The 7,169-nt window shown below is 41.1% G+C and overlaps 1 pseudogene; it reads right to left on the reverse strand.

Moving 5' to 3' along the window:
- Positions 1 to 3,334: 3,334 nt before the first annotated feature.
- On the reverse strand, positions 3,335 to 5,371 carry LOC109461740 (annotated as a pseudogene).
- Between the last annotated feature and the right edge of the window lie 1,798 nt (positions 5,372 to 7,169).

Below are 7,169 nucleotides of genomic sequence, written 5' to 3' on the forward strand. Positions count from 1 at the left end.
CTGACGTCGCCTTTTGTCTCGGATTCGCCATAGGTATCATCTACACATACCAGTTTATAAGTTAGATTTAACCCGGTAACGGGTTTGGACCGGGCGTACTTTTCTGTACGGCCCGGTCCGGAACCCGTTATTGAACGTTATCGTTGGGATCCATAGAACGATTCAAACGCGTTTTGCCCTAACCGTGTGCGCCGCTTTCGAAAATTCGAATACAAAATTCGTACGTTGGAATTGATGTTGTTGCCGCATTAGTTTAGGCACACCGAACTTTGGCTCATTTTTCATTGAAAGGCGCGTTTTCTTGAGTGGGTATGACATAAATAAAATACGACACAGTGTATTCCGTATCGCCCTCGGTCCCGGCCCTCCCGCGAGTCGGATCGCCCTCGGCCTTCGGGCGATCCGACTCGCGGTCGGGCCGATACCTCAGGCGATACGGAATACCCCGTGTTGTATTCTATATATATAGTACGCCATGTATTTACAGTAAATGCATGGCGGCTAGGCCAGAGTGCATAGCTTGTTAACGTTAGGCCGCAACATCTGTTATGTAATGGTATGTTTATCTGAAGTGTACCCGACAATGTTCACTGTTAAATGTTACTAATTGTTTATTTTCTTGTTGTGAGGGCTAGTCCTTTATAATGGCCTCCGGCTAGTTTGGCAGTCCTGGCTGTGTATATCTGTTTATATAGCCTAATAAATCAAATCAGTTTATAAGTTACTAGCATATTTTTCTGCCTAATATTCACCCAAGGTTGCTTGAGTTCCTTAATTGCAAAAAAAATTGTGGAGCGACTGAAGATTTCAGATATTACACATTTACTAAAGTAACAAACTCTTACAAATTAACAGTGCATGTACTCAAGTGGTCATTTAAGTTTTTACCAGCTTTTTTTTCATCAACGTTTGTTTAGATTTTTTTCTATTTGCCTACTTCTACATAATTTACATGGAAACTGGTGTAGCACATTTGAAGAAAAGTGTCGACCAACTTTTTAGGTTCAACTTGCTACAAATTATATGTAGTACATCTATATGTATGACTATAAAATCACGAATGGCAGGAAAGAAGTAACCGAAATATAACTTATAATTTAGGACCCCTAACCATCTCCCACTACCAAAATGTCCAACGGAGATACTGAAACGATTTTTTCCTACCAAGCAACACTGCTATATAACAAATTCCTGTATTAAATGATTAAACTTGTACATTTAAATTGTATGTACATGATTGTACTGTATTCCGGTTTCTGTAATTTTCAAAATTGTATATTGTAAAAAAAGTCATATGTATTTGAATTGTCCTCTTAAAGTCTTTACTCCTCACAGAAATTTGATATTGCATTGTAAATTAGCGATAATTCAGATGTTTCGTAATATCACAATAGAGTCTCCTATGTCTTAAGCTTTATGTCTAACGTCTAACATGCCTCCGTGTGTAATTCACCAGGTCCGGCGCTAAGCGGCGCTATTGTGAACGCCGTGGGTTTCCCCTGGCTGATGAGAGGCATCGCCATCGTCAACATTCTGTACGCCCCGCTCCTCATCTTCCTCAGAAACCCGCCGGGGAAAGAAGAAACTGTGGTACAGTAGTTAACTTTACTCTCTATTTACCTTTTTTAACTAACCAAAACCCATAGGTTTAGGACAATATGGGAGAACTTTATCAACGATCTCTGAACTGATTAATAACCGAGGACAATGTATATTTTATATTTTGTTATTTATCTATATATAGTTAAAGTTTCAGATGTGGATTCCATAGGCAGTTGCCTTTTTGTCTACAAAACATGTATGTACGTATGTATGATTGTATGTATGTATGTATGAGGTTACGTCTTTCATGGTTTACAAAAGAGAAGTCAAACCCCTCAGACATAGTTTTAGACATAGCTACAGTTTTAGACAATTACATTCTATTATGTAGATTTTTAAGTTATTTTGTACTCTGTTTTAATGTTCTTTCATCTTTATTTTTTTGCAATTAGCATTTCGGCAGGAATTTGCAATGAACTTATCGTTAACCACACTCGTTGGCACGGCAGAATAAAACAACAAATAAAACGTTCATTTTTTTAAAGCGATGGAAAGGCCACCACGATGTCAATGTTCTAAGACACCAAACTATACCATTGTGGCTGGACTGCACCATGCCGGTGCACTACACTACACCACACCATATAAATACTACAGTAGTCACTATAACATGCCACACCATGCCATAACATACTACACTCCACTATACCACACAAAATCATACACTCACACCAAAATTATACTACACTTCTCACCATACCACCATATAACACTGTACTACACCACACGGGTATAACATACCACACCATATCATACTACACTACACTATACCACACAAAATTATACCAAACTAGAGTTCCCCGATCTCATACCTTCGCCAAATGATGTTAATTTTCATGACCAGGGTAAAAAAAATACTTTTTTGAACCATTTCGGCAAAATTAGGTTGCCCATCAGAATTTTAGGTTGCCCCACCTATAAGTTACTACTTTCCTCAAATTAAGTAATGTTACATGCATTAGCCTTCAGCAATATTTCTAACAGTCTTTAGTTAACTGATACTAGTAATAGCTATTAATACCCAAAATTAAAAAGCATCTGCCAGATACAGTGGTGTAAGCCAAGTGGGCATGATTTGGGGGGGGGGTCTTAAAATTTACGTAGGTCTCCTCAAGACCTACCCACATACCAAGTACTAGTACCAAGACAATCCGTTGAAGCCCTCTCAAGTTATCGTGTGTGCAGACGGAAGGACGGACACACACATACACGAACGGCTTTGAAAACATTTTTTTTTTGCGACCATTATACAGTAACAAGGTAACATGGGTACTAAATACAATTCTAAAAAACATCTAGATAAACAGGATAAAAAGAATATACTAATATCGGATGGGAGTCCGTTTACAAAAACGTCTCTTTTCCTCCATAACAAAACTGTCAAAAGAATTTCAAACAAGCAATCTTATGTTAGTCAAAGCATGATGAACAGTACTTTGCACTCTCTACATCAGTTGTTAATTCTAAGCCATAAAATGCTTCAAACCAGCTGTACTGCATGCAGTCCAACGCTTCGAATGAACAAAGCAGTCTATACTAAAGCTAATATACCAAAGCCAACTTTATACACAGTTTTTTAAAAAGCCACTGTTTGTAATGCACCACGAAGAGCAAGAGCAGTGCATGTATTTTCCTTGAACAGGTTGTTCATTTTCACAATACTGAGAGTTAACATGATCTTAAGAAAAACTTGCACTTTGTAAAAATGTTGTCTTGTACAATATCGAATATGAACTCTCTACATTATGTCCTCAGTCCAAGTATTTGTTTGTTTTTTTTCCTGTACGGTATTCCACATGATCCACCTTCTTTAGGTTGTTACAGGCTTTTAACTACTTGAGGTATTCTAAAATTTCTTACTTGAGAGTTTGCATGTGTCTCTTGACGAAGTTCCTTGGTCTCTTGAAATGGCTTTGGTGACTGTTAAGACCGCTGCACTCTTCACGCTGTAAGACTTAAGAGTTTCTTCCTGTCAGACTTTGCAAGACTGGGTTCGTATGGTCAGGCTCACAGCTCAAAACTTCCTCAAAACAGTGAGTTTTTTTACTCCTCAGTCACACCTGTTGGGTTTCTCACGAGTCCGCATGTGAAACTTCCGAGCATCTTGCCGACTAAATTTTTTTGCTGCACTTCTCACATCTGTACGGTTTTATGTGTCTCTTCAGGATAGCCAGTTGACTAAACTTCTTGCTGCACTCGTCACAACTGTAGGGTTTCTCACCAGAGTGAATTCTGGTGTCAGTGTTCAGTTTACACTGTATTTTGAGCTGCTTGCTGCACTCATCACACTCAAAGGTTTTCTCCCATGTGAGTCTGCATGTGCCTCTTCAGATGATTCAGCTGACTGAACTGCCTGCTGCACTCATCACACCTGTAGGGTTTCTCACCTGTGTGAGTTCGCATGTGAGTCTTCAGACTACCCTGGTGACGGAACTGCCTGCTGCACTCCTCACAGCTGTAGGGTTTCTGCCCCGTGTGGGTCCGCATGTGACTCTTCAGATGACCAAGCTGACAAAACTGCTTGCTGCATTCCTCACACCTGTAGGGTTTCTCCCCAGAGTGGGTTCGCATGTGTATCTTCAGGCTACCTAACTGACTGAATTGCATGCTGCACTCCTCACACCTGTAGGGTTTCTCTCCTGTGTGAGTCCGCATGTGCATCTTCAGTTGACATAAATCGATGAACTGCTTGCTGCACTCCTCACACCTGTAGGGTTTCTCTCCTGTGTGAGTCCGCATGTGAGTTTTTAGAGCACTCTGGTAACGAAAGTGCTTGCCACATTCCACACACCTGTACGGTTTCTCACCGGTATGAGTGCGCATGTGAGACTTCAGAGCACCCAGCTCACGAAACTGTTTGCTGCACTCCTCACACTTGTAGGGTTTTTCACCGGTGTGAGTTCTCATGTGTGTCTTTAGATGACCCAGCTCGCTGAACTGCCTGCTGCACCCCTTACACCTGTAGGGTTTCTCACCTGTGTGAATTCGAATGTGCTTTTTCAAACCACCATGCTGACTGAACTGTCTGTTGCACTCCTCACATTTGTAGGGTTTCTCACCTGTGTGAGTCCGCATGTGAGTCTTTAGAGCACTCGACTGACTGAACTGCTTGTTGCACTCCTCACAGGTGTAGGGTTTCTCACCTGTGTGAGTCCGCATGTGTGTCTTCAGACTGTTCAGCAGACTGAACTGCCTGCTGCATTCCTCACACCTGTAGGGTTTCTTACCTGTGTGAGTCCGCATGTGTGTCTTCAGACTGTTCGGCAGACTAAACTGTCTGTTGCACACCTCACACTTGTACGGTTTCTCACCAGTGTGAGTCCGCATGTGTGTCTGAAGATGACCCAGCTGACGGAACTGCTTTCTGCACTCCTCACACCTGTAAGGTTTCTCTCCAGTGTGAGTCCGCATGTGTATCTTCAGTTTACTTAACTCACTGAACTGCTTGCTGCACTCCTCACACCTGTAGGGTTTCTCACCTGAGTGAGTCTGTATGTGTTTCTTGAGATGACCCAGCTGACTGAACTGACTGCTGCACTCCTCACACCTGTAGGGTTTCTCTCCTGTGTGAGTCCGCACGTGTCTCTTCAGATGACTCAGGTGGCGGAATTCCCTGCTGCACTCCTCACAGCTGTAGGGTGTAGTGGCAGCTACCCTCTTGGCAAATCCCCGTTTCGATCCTCTTTTGATGCCATCGGAGCCACTGCTGTTTGTTGCCATCGTAACAACAGTCGACTCCACCTCTGTAATCCTGGAGTAGAAAGATGAACCATTTTTAACTCCGAGACAGTTTCTGACTTCAAGACTTAAGAGCGAATGTCTGTAAGGATCAAACAATGGTGGCAGGGGTCAAAAAATCGATTTGGCTCAAACTTTGCACAGTGATAGTACTTGGCCCACAACCCCTCAAAATAGCTTTCTTTCCGGTCAGCACCGATCGTTGCCATGGTAACGGGCCAAACAAGTTTCGGGGCCATTTTCCCTGATTTAGACATGTGAAAAACATGAAATTTGGCATAGTTTAAGGCACGATTATGAGCAAGTGCTTTAATATTATGGAAAAACAAAGTATGGGCTTAAAAGACCAACTTATCCGTTATTCTAGAATAGCTTTGAAATTTTCAAGAAGTTCGTTTGAAGGACCTGGGCAACCCTAACACAATACAGTGTTTGAGGCTGATGAAAAAGCGTTATTTCTGCCCAACTTTGAAGTGCTGTAAGTCCAAAGATGGTGATTTTTTTTGCTTCGAATTTGAATCATAGATACATAAACATATGTGCTATAAAATGCATGGTTGCAAACTTTGGGCACTTCTTTGGTTGTCACGTGGTTGTCCTTAGAAGTAGGTCAAATTTTGAATTTGAGGGAAAATATGATTTTCAGCCATGTTCAGGATACTATATCTACAAAAGAAAGAAAGCAATCTGATAAAGTCTTTTGCCCAAAGTAACACTATGTCTTGTCTATTAAATGAATACTTGTGGAGGTTGAGTCTTGTGTCGTTGGTGTGCACTTGTCCCTAAAAGTAGGCCATATTTTGGACATGTACAGAAATTGACATATACGCCTATGTTTGAAGCTCTAGAAATAGCAAAGTGGGATGTCATTTGAATTCAATCTTTGCAGGGAAGTACATATATGTATTGTGTATCAAATGAATACTTGTGGAGGTTGGGGCCTTGTGTCGTTGGTGTGCACTTGTCCCTAAAAGTAGGCCATGTTTTGGACATGTACAGAAATTGACATATACGGCTATGTTTGAAGCCTAGAAATAACAAAGTAGGATGTCATTTGAATTCAATCTTTGCAGGAAAGTACATGTATGTATTGTATATCAAATGAATACTTGTGGAGGTTGGGGCCTTGTGTCGTTGGTGTGCACTTGTCCCTCAAAGTAGGCCACATCTTGGACATGTACAGAAATTAGCATATACGGCTATGTTTGAAGGTCTAGAAATGACGAAGTAGGAAGTCATTTTAATTCAATCTTTTAAGAGGAGTACATATATGTATTGTGTATCAATATATGTATTGTGTATCAAATAAGGGCTTGTGGAGGTTGGGTTCTTGTGTCGTTGTTGTATACCTGTCCCTAAAAGTAGGCCATTTTTTTAAAGAGCAAATGTCTGTAATGATCAAACAATAGTGAGCGAGGTCAAAAATCGATTTGGCTCATATTTTGCACAGTTATAGTACTTCGCCCACAACCCCTTGAAATAGCCTTCTTTCCGCTCAAAACCCATTGTTGCCATGGCAACAGCCCATTCAAGTTTAGGGCCATTTTGACAGATTTTTGCGTCTCTACAACACTGAAATTGGCAAAGTTTAGGACGCGGTCACCGCCAACTGCTTAAACGTAACGACAAATACTTCAGGATATTATTAGACCAATGCATAAACTTGTACGAAATAGGTATAAACTTGATGTACAGGCAGATTTCAGTCTTTGGGCAACCTCGAAGTAGGTCATTTTCCGCACTTGTCCCCAAATTTGGATTTTGGGCTGTTTTTGATCCAGCTGATGAAAATACCAAAGTGAATTTATTTTCAGACTCATCTTTCTACC

This window comes from Branchiostoma belcheri, unplaced genomic scaffold (genome assembly GCF_001625305.1).
Source record: "Branchiostoma belcheri isolate BF01 breed outbred unplaced genomic scaffold, Haploidv18h27 scaffold951, whole genome shotgun sequence".
Classification (NCBI taxonomy): domain Eukaryota; kingdom Metazoa; phylum Chordata; class Leptocardii; order Amphioxiformes; family Branchiostomatidae; genus Branchiostoma; species Branchiostoma belcheri.